We start from the raw sequence: 15,523 nt of genomic DNA, 5'->3' as shown, positions 1-15,523 counted from the left end.
AGTTTCAACTCCCCTGCTGTGGGCAGGGTTGCCAACCACTGGACAAGGCTGCCCAGAACCACATCCAGTCTGGCCTTGAATGCCTCCAGGGATGGGACATCCAAAACCTCTCTGGGCAACCTGTTCCAGTGCATCACCACCCTCTGAGCAAGAAACTTCCTCCTGTTTGCCTAAATTAATTTCATGGTCTAAATATTGTTTTGTTTATAAATACATTGAAATTCTGATTTATTCCTACCTTTATTTCAGAACTTTTTATATGGAAACATTGCAGTCCACAACTAGAAAACTCAGAGCAATAGAAAAGAAAAAAATCAAAGAACTTTGAAAATGCATATTCTTTGCTCTTTGAGCAATGTCCTAGACACCCTTTCACTATCTTGTGGTTGAATCATTTTCATGTATCTTCTTCAGAGACTTGCCATCTGGGAGTGTCATATTCTCTGTGGTAAAGAAACATGAACATGCAATTTTGGATCAAGTAGTTTTGTTTACAGATAAATTCATTTTTGTTTTCATAGATATCCTTCAGCCTTATTCAAAACTGGATGAAGAATTTGAGCTTGTAATATTAATTCCCTATGGCCTGATACAATGAATATTTTCTGCTGACAGAAGTAATCTATATGGCAAGCTCTGGAATGAGTGGAATCTCTCATTGGGTATTAGCGTGTTTCTCCTTATTTCGGTGTGAAAGACTATGGAAAAATAAACACTGCATTTCACAGGTGGCTTTCTTTTTTTACCTCATCCAGAAATAATGTACCAGATTACATTTGCCTTGTATTAATTTATTACTTAACGTATAATGACAGCCAGTCTTTCTCCAGCCTGAATGTGGAGTTAGCTTGTCATGCTCTCCTTTACAATATTGCCCTAGTTCTACAAGGCCACATATTTGAATTACATTGAATGTCTTCTGTGGCCCGTTGAAGGCTTATAGTAGGTTACAGACACAAAAATTGCTTCCCCTTCAAGGGTTAAACCATATAATGTAATTGTGCCTTATTCTAAAAAAGCTGCTCTCCCTGGGGTCAAGTAGAGCACTGAGCTGCAATCATTAATAAGCCATTTCATGTTTGCCTCTGTGATCAAAGAATTCTTGTCCAGAGTGCAGTAGCTAGTTTCCTTTGCATTTGAGCTTCAAATTTAGTTTCCAGAGAGAAGAGAGAATAAATCCTGACAACAACAATGGTGAATCTTTAATGGCACTCATTAAAGCCAATGTTTGATTTTTCAACTGTGCTACCTGAAATTCAATTTTTAGACCAAAAAATGCATTTAAAGGCTTTAGGGCCTTTTGTAACAAACATCCTTTCACAAGTTATACTGATCTGCTATGTTGGATGGAAGACTACTTTATGTTGTTTGTTCCATTAGTTCCTTTAATTTCTTTTATGATAGTTGAGCCTTTACAGCAGTTAAAAAAAAAAATCTAATAGTGGCTTTGATCTTCAGATATCAGCTAGAGGGTATTCCACACTTGGATTTTTAATAATCATGTACTGCAGGAAGTAACCATCCAATGAAAAATCCTCAATTACTTTAAAAGCTATCCTTCACCATGCTTTTACATTTACAGGCCTTTCTCCTTTTTTGAAATTTCAACCTCCATAATACTGAGGTGCTTTAAGTAATTATTTATGACAGCATTACCTCATACTAATTTTCTACTCAGTGCATATACCAGTTGCATCTGCGTTGTTAGAGAAAGAAACGTGATCTAGCTGATACATTTTCTCCCTTTTCTCTGACATAATTGATGAAAAATGCTCCTCAGAGACAGCAGTGCATGGGATGCACTCTTGTTGCCTGGGATGCAGCATTCCTTTAACTATTTTTCAGTAAATAGATTAAGTGGAACAAAAATCCAAAACAGAACTCTGCATTATAAGAAGTTGCAATAGATTTAGAGGATTAAAACTCTTGAAGTGCCAGGTTTCATATACAGCACAAGTCAGTGCGCCTTGCTGCATGCAACTAACACCCACAACATCTGATGCATGTGTGTTTCTCTTATTGCATGTGAGGCAGGTTATTGAGTGTTTCAGACAATATATACTGTGTATAAACAAAAATTCACTTGCTTTTTAGAGCAGAATGGATTGGGAAATATGTATTTTTTGTATTTTTTAAACAAAAGTACAGCTTTTCTGGGAAGAAAAAAAGGTGATAGTCTTCCAAAAAAATCAGAAGGTAGGGTACCTAGCTTCAAAGCCTGCCTGTCTCACCTGGTTGCATGTTAGTCTAATGGAGATTGCAGGCACCAAAGTGGGTTCTTCTACCTGAGATGAGTGCAGCTATATGTGTATAAAGTTCATGAGAAGCTGTATTATGTTCAGAATGGGAGCCTCAATAACCTGCTCAATACCTGTGAAGTGCAAATGAGAATGGATCTCCATGCTGGCTTAATGCTTGCTATTTCTTAGAGTTATGATCCTCCTTCTATCATTTAGTATCTGTACCTATTTATAACCAGAGAAATAGGCTTTGGATTAAATGTTGAGTGATATTAAAGCCCTGGTGCAGGAGACACAGACTCATGCTCCTGCCTTGCTGGATAAGAAATTAGGCTTGAGCATTGAAACTATCAAACTTCTGGGCAATTTCTCACCATCTCTCTCGATAAGATCTTTTTGTGGTATATTAATAATCATAGAATCACATATGCAGCAGGCATGAAACTCCTACCACAGCCTTGCTATAGGCAGTGTCAGCTATGCCGGTTCTTCATTGTTCCGTCTCTCAAAATATTTTTTTTCTGGCACACAGTGCTGCATTCGGCCTCCTTCATCTGAAGTGACTGCTCAAACCCTTTTACTATGGGATACATGCTTATGTAACTTGTACTGTTGTCAGAATCCTAGCTCACCTCCCTTCACATTTTAACTCTGATACTGGTGTGCTAAGGTGCTTCTTATCCTGATTCCTGAGATCAGAGTTCTTCTGAACCTGCCAGTCCTGCTGAACTCCGTTAGGCAATTAAATTAGAGACATGTCATGGCCAAGAAATGTGTTTAAAGGCATTTATTGACACTGCTTATCAGATTCTGAAGCCTGCTTCCAAGAAATGGGAGACAGCCAATCCCAGTCAGTTCTGAAGTTTTCCTTTTCCGCTCTATTGTTTAGGAGGATTCAGGTTCAGCTGAATGGCGAACCAGGTAAATGGTGACAGGACTGTCACTGTCTTGTTTCACTTCTGAATTACTGTATTCCTAGTTTCCCTGAAAGAGGGAAGAAGAGTCTTTGTTTCGTTGCTTTATTTTTCTACCTGGAATTAAAAAACATAACCGTAGTTAGGTAGTTAATAATCATTAGAAAAAGATAAACTTGATTTTCAGTCACCTTTACCTATGACTGTTAAACTTTTTAATGTGGGCACCTAATCTCCAAATGTTTCTATAAATTACTTCCAATAACTACATAAATGTACCTGTAATTAGAGTAACTTTCATATTAGAATCATAATTAGCTGAAGATGGAGTTGTCCTTGTGGATTGTCTGGAAGACAGAATTGGTGAAGATACAGCTGTTCATCTGTTTCCATCTGAAACCCAAATATCTTTAAAAAAAGAAAAGAAAAAAAAGAAAAAACGCAAAAAAACTAAAGCCTACAAAACAGCTTCAGACTTTCAAACATAAAATGAGCTGTAAAGCTCATATATCCCAAACTGGAGAGTAGAGAAAATCAAATAACTTAGTCTTCACGGGAATATTATAAAATCCTTAAAGATCTCCAAAGCTCAGACTCACAATAAATCTAATGAAACATGCATAGAATGCATCCAAGGAGTCCTTCCCTCAGGTCATTAAAGCACTTTCTGCAAAGTGCTCCTCAAATCCTTGGACTGAAGAAAACAGAGATTTGTACAGTGAGATTTACAATGTAGTCATATGAGATTTGCAATTCCTTCATCAAGCTCTATGGCAGTGATACAATGCTCAGCAGATTTGCCTTTGTTTGTTTTTCCTTCATTTTCAACTAAACAGTAAATAAAATTACCAAAGTAAATCAATACCATTTCCATTTCTTCTCAGGGGATTTAGGCTTCTCTATATTTGGTATTTCTTTCTATTCAGAGAACTAGATTTTACTCCTCTTTCTTCTAAAACACAGTGAGTTGTGGATGCCCAACACTTAAGAAAGAAGAGAAAAATAAAATTAATATGCTTTTGGCATTGTAATTGTTCACATTACAATAGCATCTTGGGGCTTAGTTTGAGATCAAGATCCTATTCTGCTGTTTCTGGGTATAGTAGAAGATAATCTTCATTTCAGAGCAGTTTTAGTCTCAGTAGAGATGATAAATAGAAGGCAGTAGAAAGAAAGTGCTATGTTTCTGGTTTATAGACAGATATAAAGCACAGAGTTTATTCTTACACTGCTTTGTCAAGTTGAGGGATGCCCCAGTGAGAGAGCTCTACCGCGTTCTCAAAGACAGACTCCTCATGGAAATTCAAAAAACCAAAAACTACTGTGGTGCATACAGAGTGGATGTCTGCTCTTATGTTTGGTTTGTGCTCCACTTGTTTGCTCCAAGGGCTCACCTATAACCCTTTTAATAAACTTAGGAATGGATTGCACTTGCTGCTGTCTTTCTCTCCTTCATTCACAGTGTCTGAACACTCTGAAAGTTTGTAAGTTCTATGTCTTAGGCAGAGTGAGAGTGATCTGTCAACTCCTTTGATAGAGGAGGCGACAGGAAAAGTTATGACTTCCAATAGTGCCTTGTTCCTCTCTAGCTTAGCAATAAGTGCTTTTTCTGTGCACAAAGAACAACTCTGAGTCTCTGCAAGTGCCATCCTTGAGGTTTGATTCACTGTATTTGCATTGTCAGTATTCACTAAACAACATGTATTCATAAATGTGTTGGATCATAAACAGTAGGCTTCCAGTATGAGGATATATATACTGGTATACATATTAGTCATCATCATGCTATGCAGACATTGTACAACAATAAGACACGTACTGTAAAGTTTTTTTCCAAGCTAAATCTCCTTGATCCTAATAATAGAACATATTAGCACCATCCAGGAGTCATATCGTGTCCAGCTGTTAGTCTAGCCAGAGGCAGAAAAAAAAAGCTTGGTTTTTAATGATCCTAAGTGGCTCTAGGCTTGCTCCTTGTGATTCTAAGTAAAGTCATTCCATTAATTACCTCATGGTCATCACTGCCACACTAATATTAAGTTGGACATACTAATTATGTACACTGAAATGCTGAAAAAGAACTTGCACATTCTGTTCACAATATAGTGTCAGATATGCATCTGCTGCATTAAAGCATCATGCCACGTCATCTATACCTTAATCTGTCTTCTCTTAACAGTGATTATTGGTTGCGACTTTCAGCAACCCATGACAGCCTCCAGAATTAAACTTAGAAATCAGTTTCTGTTGAGCAACTACAGAATTTATCTTTGGGCAATTCATGTTGCCCTTGCAAGTACATGCAGGATTGGTTTGAAGCAGAAAGATAGAATGCCAATCAGAGTACCTGGGCAAAGGTTTCATTATGTAAGGGAGATCCTTTCAGGATGAAATTTCTTGAGCACCCTTAAGTAACTTTGCTGAGATTTTGGTCAGTAGTTATTTGAGTTATTTGTCCCAGATCAGAACGCATGACATCATGACATGGGTGTTCAGTCCCAGCCTTCTCTTATTCACTGTTGTAATCATGAACAACAAAAACCAGTCTCTAGTTTCTGAGAGGTATTCGGCTCACAGTTGAGGTATCTAGTTTTAGATGTTTACAAATAGATGTGTAAGTATGACTTTAAATTTAGTAAGCAGAAGAGGAAGCTAAAAGACAGAAATCAAGGCCAGACTAATGATGCATGGTGTTGTAAAATGCAGATGGTTTATTCCTTCCTAAACACCAGAATGTATTGGCCTTGTATACAGAAGAAGGTATTCATTTAAAAGTTATGTTAAGACAAAGTGGTCATTCTGTCTCTTACCTCTTCCCATCAGTGAGTTCTGCACACTCTTTCCTTCATAGTTTGTGTTCATCTGGAATGATAACTGCACATAACCATAACTACATGTTTCTTTCATGAAATGAAAACATTTTTAGGGACAATTTGTATCTGTTGTAGCAGCGTAGGCAGTTGTTTTCATGATGACAGTTCCAGAGAACACTAATGTTATTAGATATGTTTTGACATTTTTGTTTCTTTATATACCTGTAAATCCCCAGACACCTTTAAAAGTGAAGGAATTTTTTTGTTTGCAGTGTTCTTTCAAAGAAAATATTGAAGTAATTAAAGTTGTTTCAATGTTTTTTTTTCTATACTTCAATAGTATTTTTTTGATTTTATACTTCTTCTTTTTTTTTTTTTTTTTAAAGACGCTTTGTTGTTTTCCAGCATAATACAAAGCTGGAAGTAGATGGGCCAGGTAGAGATTCATCCAAACCAGTGATTATTGCTTACATAGAATGAATCATTCATTTTCCAGTGTGAAGCATCTCTTGCAAATGCAGATACACAGTCACCCATCTAGCCATGGTGTTTTCTTACCACAAGAAGTGAGAATACTCTATGACAAATAAATATGGGTGTTGCATGTTTTTTTCAGGTAACATAAATAAACATACACACAAGGAAAGCATGAACTTAATCTACATTGATAATAGATGACATCAATTTTAGAAGTCATTTTTGTGACTTCTAATCATATGCAGATATTGTTTTATGCTATGCTGAATGGAGCTGGTTTGAAAATTTTACCTGTGAATTGTAAACCAGCACATTTTATTGCATATTAAACTGAGATCTTCCCTATCCTCTCCATTTTTCCCACAGTTTCTTCCTTATCTTTTTCAATTTCCTGAACAGCTTTCTTAAGGGAACTCAAAACAGTTATATTTAATGCAATCACAATTATTCTTTTCCCTGATGTTATGGAAAACTGTACATTTATTACAAATTATTCTTGTTCTGTACAGTTCTTTAGTAGAATCCCTCAGAAGTAGTAAGCACATCATGTGGACTAACACACATCACCTATTTACCTGTATTTGCCTACTGTTCAATTATCACAATTATCAGCAGCACAGCCCGTTCCAAATCTTGCACCTTTTCCTTAGTGTAAACTCTGTCTTCAGTTATCTAGTTTGTCACAAGGCCCTGAATAACACTGACTAAACAACTATTTATGGTGTCCAGTTCTTGATAAATTTTTTTTGTTTTCCTGGCAGATTGCAGAGAAACCAATTTGTTCCTGGACTCTATATGATCCAATTATTAGTCTGATTTCTTAGCATGTTCGTCTTGTTAGCATAAGCACCTATTTCATTCTAATCACCACGATGTAAGGTTAGGGACTTCTGGCCTCCATGCAACAGTTTGTAAGCTGGCTTCTATATGTAGCTAGTAGTAAAGTAATTACTCTTACACAGTTTATTTGGCATCGGTTTCACGCTGTTTTCAAATTGTTTTATTCAAAATCTTAATCGTGGACCAGTGGCTTAAAAGGGAAGTGCTTCAATATAGGCTCAGGAAGATTTGCAAACTGCCCGAGTTTTATTTTGCTTTTCAAACATTCTGATGTATACACATATAAAGCTTAATTTTCACTTGGAGTAGAGCTCTTCACATTTTTGCAATACAGTTTCATAGTTAACCTTCTCTGCCCTGAGTTAACTGAAAACTGTTGAAACATCAAAGCTTTAAAGCTGCCTATTGTTAGATATAGCTCCCTGTCTTCCTTTTCATTAACACCTATGGCCAAATTGCCTTCCTTTCATTGCCTTTTCAGCTGTTGTGGGGCTTTTAACTGCTTCATTCTTCAAAGTCTTTGCTTAATTTGCTGCAGTTGACTCAATTCTCACTCAGAGCCAAGAGGTCTGCTTTTCAGAGTATGTGAATTTGTACCAGCGGATCTACAGCCTGGGTCTCTGTCCAGTGCTAAGGTCCTGCTGCTGCTGGAGTCAGATGTAGATCAGAAGGATGCCTCTACACAAAATCACTGTAAAAGTAGGTAGTAGATTTGCAAAGAATGAATGCCTAAGATCAAATGTTATCTACTTTGGAAACGTTTAAGTACAGTGTAATTCCAGAGATATGTTTGTTTGTTTGTTTTTAAGCTGGGAATCAAGTAACTAATTGCATGTAACATAGAAAATTTCTAAATTTTCATTAATCAGAAAAAATTATTGAAAGATTGTACATAACTTACACATAAGAAGTTAGAGAGTTGATACAGAAAATGAGTGCAGGATAGGGACTAAATCAAAGATAAGGAAAAATAAGAAGAGGGAAATACAGGGTAATATTGGTGTTATTCTGTTTGCTGGGGTGATTTTGAGTTAAATTATAGTTTTAGCCCTTTCTGTAGATCGATTTAGATGACAGCTCCAAAGTAAAAAGTATTTCACCACTTCAGGCTTCCTATTGAAAGCCCAATTTCACACTCATTTACACTGAAATCTGTTCAACTTAAGCTGGTATTCCTAGTGTTCTTTGTATTACTCTTGTGTTTTGCAATCAAGTTTGCTATTCCAGTATTGCCAAAAAATAAAAATAAAAATTGCACCAGTCACAGTACAGGAAAACATGGGGGAAAAAAAAGAAATTATATATATATGTAGTGCTTTGAATTCCAGAGGGGAAATAAAAATGATTTGTATTAAAGGTTAAATATTCCCTAAACTATAATGTTACAAGTTTTACAGGAATGGTATCTCTATATCCTTGTGCAATGCATCATCAATCCACAACCAAATACCACTGACATTGTACATTTATCTCTACAGAACAATATTTGGATACCACTTACCTCTGAGGCAATTCTTCTGGAAATTATAAATATATTTCTTTCTTGGGATCAAAAAAAGCACATCAAAATGAGTGATGGAGTCTACAAAGTGAATTTGCAGCTGTTTTATGTAAACTGTGAGAAGGTATAAAATTTCTTGTTCTAATTCATTCTACACAGAGTTTTGAAGATAGCAATCTAAAAATGTTACAACTGTTATATTACTTTATGGTTCAAACATACTCGTGCAAAAGGTCACAATCATTCTTCTTGTGCAAAAGAAGACAATGACACTACAGGCTTATAGCAACCCCATGCAAAACCATATAGCTAATTCTCTCTGGATTGATTCAACGTGGCAGTTTAAAAATAGCGTTACTATTTTTAAGAGTTCATTCTTAGTCAGAAATTTTCACCACCTACTTTTTATGCTCTGTTAAAGGCATTTTCTTCTTCCTTCTGGTGATCCAGAACACCAATGCTGTCTAGAAGTCATGCTGATAGAGTGTTATCAGAGGCTTGCCTTACAACTCTTCTTTTACAAATCCTGTGATTTTGATAAGGAAGAGATCTAAGACTAAGATAGCTCCCTTTCACCTACGGGTATTACAGATGATTGTATGAAAAAATCAGTGATCCAAAATGGTTGAAAATATTTTTAAAACTGGATATAAGCTGACAAGCAATGCCAACTGTAATAAATTTCAAACTGAAGCCAGAAGAATCCAGCAAACAACGGCAGTATATTACTAAAATATCTTGAATCTCCTTGTAACCAATACTTATTTAGATCCAATTTAGAATTTTATCATGAAACCCATAAAATAATCATAATAACATTATTTTTAAAAGATATGATTTATTTTCCTCTATTCTATTGTATGCACAATTCTTTCATTGTACTACTAGCACAGTATTGTGGAAATGTTGCCATTGTGTAGACAGTCTGCTTGAAAGGTATAGACAACAGTCTCGTGGTTAATTTTAGTACTCCTGTCACTCTACTATCGTCATGGTTTTGTGATTTTTGATTTTCAGTATTCCACATCATAACATCATGTCGGGCACTGGGAGTTTAACTATTAATGCTCAAGTTCTGGGTACCTGTCCAGAAGAGAAGTAGAACTACATTCCCCAGGGGACTTTGCGGTCACAGAGAGGAGATATAACTCCTGGCAAGGTCCACCTTTTGGACATTCTCTCTCTCATTATATTTGATTTATTAGCTTCAATTTTAATTATATTGTATTATAGTGTGTTATCTTGCATTCCGATACTATATTTAGTAAATTAGTTTGTTTCTCCTCAGATCGTTGCCACTGTTGTTAATTATTTTGGGGTCCCCTGTTCCCTTTTTCCGGAGGTGCGGATTTTGCGAAATCCCTCACCTCTGGTCACAGAACTGGGCCGAACCAGCCTGTAAACTGTTGACAACTGTTCTGTATATACACAACTGTCAGTTCACTAGAACTTAAATTTGCTCATAAATATTTGTGCACTTTCTATTCTCATTCCAGTCTTCTCGCTGATTCTGAGATTGAATGGCTCATACGTACTCTTAAACATAGTCATGTACTGTATTATGGTGCTTTGACTATTTCATTATTCTGTTTATTGACTTTATGCCCATTCATCAATTCAGCTATTGGTTATTCAGCTTGTTAATGAAGGAAAAGTGACCATTCAGTCAAATCACAGAGTATAGAAAAGTTCGGGGTACTATAGTGCATTATTATGATACATGGAAAATTGTACATAAGACAATGTATTTTCCATTCCCTGATACTTCATTTCATAACAAAATTATTACAAGAACATATTATGGCATAAAAATAATCCAAACTGAGTACAAAGCCTGCAATTAAAATGGTAAATGGAACAACATGAATCTTTTCTGTTGACAATTACTGGAGTAAGAATAAGGTTTTAATCTTGTATCACATGAAATCATAGTCTTATTGATATAATTTGCCACAGGATACCACATAGATTTTAAATCTACTGCAAGATACAGGTGCCAAAGTGGTCCCTAACCTCTCCCCTCGAGAAGAACAAAATGCTATCTAGATACACTTAAACTGAGAAAGATGTGAAATCCCAAACAGCAAAATTTTTGATCAAGAAAAAACAGTGATAAAGAATTTTGAGGCCTCATAATTTCTACAATCACCCATGATGGCTGGGATAGAGTTGACTATTCCGGCCCAAGCATTTACTGTGATAGAATCAGAGAACTGTTTGAGTTGAAAAGTCCAACTTTAAAAGTCCAACTTCCCTGCATTAACAAGGAAATCTACAGCTTAATCAAGTTTCTCAGAGCCTGGTACAGCCTGACTTTGGTTGTCTCCAGGGACAGGTCTTCTGCCACCATTTCAGAATAACTAGCACAACCTTTGCTAGTAATTCACTACCCTTATTGCAAAAAAACATTTTTCTTTTATCCAGTCTAGATCTCCCCTTTTTTAGTTTGAAACCATTTCCCCTTGTCCTATCACAACAGATCCTGCTGAGGAATCTGTCTTATTCTTTCTTAAAGCCCACTTTAGTTCCATATAACTACTGATAACTTATTTAAAACTGAAACTTCCTTATTGGAGCAGAAATTAAAATCCTATCCCCAGTTTCACAGTAGTTACAGAACTACTGGTCATTTTCTCTTTTTATGCGTGATTGATTCCTCATTCTCCCTTTTCTACTTTTTTTTTTTCTGGTCAGAAAATGCTTACTTATATAATTCAAGAGTCTTTACATCATTAAAGGCAAGGATATAAATCCAGAAGAAATTGAGTTTAAAATATATATTTCTAATTTCCCCTTCCCTGAAGGCATTCAAGGCAGGCTGGATATGGCTTTAGGCAGCTTGGTCTAGTGGTTGGCGACCCTGCCAACTAGACGATCTTTGAGCTCCTTTTCAACCCAGGATATTCTACAATTCTATGAATTTCCTAGTAGACGGTAGATTGCTTATATTTTACTTGTAGCAGCAAAGAATATGAGATATTTTACAGCTTCCTAATTTTAATTCTTATCTTTGTATATCTTCAAAGTTATATCTGAGTCAGATAGAATCTCTTATTGGCACTTTTTTCCCACAATTCTGCCCTTTAACTTAATGTCTATTTTTATACTACTACTACTACTGTCTATTTTTTAACTTCATGTCTGTTTTTATATTTTTCCCATTATCCAGACCTGCGATTATTTTTATTCATACAAATATGTAGTTATTCACAATTGTCATACAAATGTGTTTATTTCTGAAGTCCATAATTTCCATTCTATACCCCTTCACTAAATGGATTTACTGATATTGTGATGACTTGAGTTACTGGACTGTGTCTCTTTTAATTCTTTCTTGCTGTTAATTACGTTCAGTTCATTAATGTAACAAACTGATAAGTCCTCAATTCTGTTAGCCTTCTGTGTTCTGGAAAACCAATTATGTGTCGATCAATCAAAATAAAGAGCCTAGTAGCAGATAGAAAGTGAGAACTTGAAAGTCAAATGACAGGTTGGGTCTGCTTCTGATCTTTGCTCACAATAACTCTGACTTATGAATCAGGTTGTTTTTAACCAGCAAAGGGCCTGTTAGCCTGAAGAAATTCAGTTCTCAGTGTCACAAGTAGAAAAGCCTGTTAAAGTGACCCAATAGTCTCTCTAAAATTCCATTTTACAGGCAAACAATTGCTTAGGGGGTTTTAGAAGACTTTCACTAGTTTCAAACAGTTCTGTTTTGTCAGTCATTTGAGAAAATGGGTACATTTTGGTAAAAATAATATACAATTATCTCATTATGTATTTCAGATGACTCTATTGATAGTGAATAGATTGAATGAATTGATAAGGAATAGATACCTGGTGTAGGGATCCTGCTTTGGCAGGGGGGTTGGACTCGATGATCTCTGGAGGTCCCTTCCAACCCCTACGATTCTGTGATTCTGTGATTCTGTGAATAAAATTTGGGAACAAATTATTTAGTTTATATGTGAAAAACATCACCTTTTATAGACAATTACACAATAAAAGACCTGGACATCTGAAGGACATAACTCAGATAAATTTTGGAAGTTGTCAAAACACCTAGGTATATGTTGATAGCTTTAGGTGTATTTTTTATTTCCAGTAAGAGCTTTAATCATGTTGAGCTACAAAAGGAGTGAAGATCACGAATATCTTTGCACAGAAAAAAGATATGAATACAGGACTGTGAGGCATTTGACTAAGGACTTTCAATATTTCTATCAATCTTTCCCTTTTCTTATTTCTGTCTTATTCCCTTCTCTTATTCCCTTCTCTTATTACTGTCAATTTGTCTTCACAGCATTTTACTGCGTTTTACATCATTCTTTTTGTTTCTCCCCCCACCTCCCAAAGAGAACTATGTACGCTAACTTAAGCACTTCAGAACAAAAATATGACATATATTCATAAATTAAAATGTTATCCAAATATGTTAATCAAAGGGATGAAGAAACATAGAAGGCATGATCTCCAATAAACCAATGACATTTTAGGATTGAAAATGCTGCTACTCTTACCTTTCCTGCTACGGAAGAAAAGGTTGATGATTCTCTGGAGATTCTGTGATAGCTCAAGACATTCCAATGACTCATCTGTAAATATCTATTCCCCTGAAGCTAGCAAGGAAAACTCCACAGAATGTGCTTGATAATATAAATCTCATCATGAAGCGATACACATCCTATAATTGCCACTTTAAGGGTGAAGGCCAGATTTCCCGGTAGGTGTGAATTGGCATATCTCTGCTGAAATCACAGAACTGCTGTATTACATCAGTTTGAGAGTCTGGACCTATTTTCTGAGTTATTTTTGCCAGACCCCTAAAAAATCAATTCCTTGAAGGCTAAGACACTGAAGAAAGGAAATAATTCTCTAATACTAGGATGTCAGCTGTCTCATAAGCTCTTGTCCAGCGTAAGACATTTGAGTTTTAATCTGTAGTAAATTATAAAATGCAATAAATATATATCATGTGAACAATGTAGGAAATGAAACAAAGAAAAATACAAGCTATTTTATGACCTCAAATTACAGTCCAGCCTATTTTCTTCAGTTTGAACTATTTAAAATAGTATGGAGGTGAGAATAGTAACTGTTATGTTATGACAAAATACATATGTGAAAACAATGTTTTCTTCCTTATCACTTCTTTTAGTTTTCACAGCTGTGTCAGAGCTGTAGAGTTTCACACCAAAAATCACTTACATGTAATTATTTTTTCGGTGATTACTTACAGGTATCACTTTAAATAAACAGTTTAACTCTGGTAACACAAATGGTGTGAATTTTTCCATTATATTTTCCACCATCTCAGTTAAGTTGCAGCAACTAGATTCACCTTCCATCTCTCACACAGATTTCCTTTCTCTTCATCCTCAGTGGTCTTGAACCAGCATTCAAATTTGCAGCATCTCAAGTGTTCCAATTGAAGTCAGACAGTTTATCCATTCAGAGATATGCCTCTCTGGCATAATACTTTACCTGAGGCACATTGAGTCTGAAGGTTTACACAAGTTTATGGTGATTATTCACGAAATGACCCATTATCAGGCACAGAAAAAGTAATTCTGTGGTTAGAATTGGTTATGACAAGAACAGATTGGTAAGATAGAGCATACAACTTGAAATTGGTAGGCATAAACTGTGCTTGAAATTTTTATTATCACAGAGAATGTATTAGTCCACGTTCTTGTAAAATTTTTGAGGGAGTCAATAACTCTGGTCTTAGCCAAAAACATAAAGTAGGTTTAACTGCTTAAAGGAGTCTGTCAACATGGCACAGTGCAGAAATCCTAGGATAGATTAGGTTAAATGGTTAGGTTCTATAAGGAGGAGGAGAAGGAAAGGGAGAAAGTTCTTCAGGTGCTGGAGCAGATAGCCGCATTGCAACTTGTGGAGAGCCTTCTAAAGCTTCAGATGTGTATTTCTTGATGGATTTCTGGTCTATGGAGAACCTATACTGGAGCAGATAGTTTTTCTGAGAGACATTAGCTTGTGGGAGGACTTATACTAAAACATGGAAAAGTGTGAGAAAGAATGTTCTTCAGAGAGAAACTCTACTCCACCTCTCATCCTATCTGCGCATGAGGAAGGAGAGTAGCAAAATGTTCTTTCAAACTGCATTGATTTCTCATTACCCAAGTCTATTTTGATTGGCAAATAATTAAGTTATTTTTCCTCAATCTGAAATGTTTTTTGATTTTTTTTTTCTTGTGATAATGATTGGCAAGCGACCTCCCTGTCTTATCATGTCATCTTATCATCCTTTTCTCATCATGTTTTCTCCCACTATCCTGCTGAGGAGTGAGAATGAGTGAGCATCTGGGTGAGCATTTGGCTGTTAGACAAAGCAAACCTACTAAAACTTATTGGAAATAGACTATTTCTGTGTGTATAATGCTTTGTCTGAAATTAGTTATGGTGTATTTATCTGTGATGAGTGCTGCACTACTATAAAAACACTGCTTTCGAAGATGCAGGTTTTCTGGGGGCATGTCTGCACAGGTCTGTCATAGGCATAACATAAGCTTTAGTTTTCTCATGGATATCTTTGAATTGCAGGGGTTTGTTCTCCTTAAGAAAACCCTGTGAGATCTACTGTATATCTGAGCTATTAGTTTTCATTGTATGAGCATAGATAGTAATAAAAGATGTCAGAAGCTGACATATGTTTGGGAATTTAATGGGGTATATTTTCTTCTTGATAGGCACATATATTTTCTATTAATGCTAATAGGA

Source organism: Phasianus colchicus, chromosome 4, assembly GCF_987193195.1.
Source record: "Phasianus colchicus chromosome 4, bPhaCol1.hap1.1, whole genome shotgun sequence".
NCBI lineage: Eukaryota > Metazoa > Chordata > Aves > Galliformes > Phasianidae > Phasianus > Phasianus colchicus.
Note: the sequence above shows the minus strand (reverse complement) of the source record.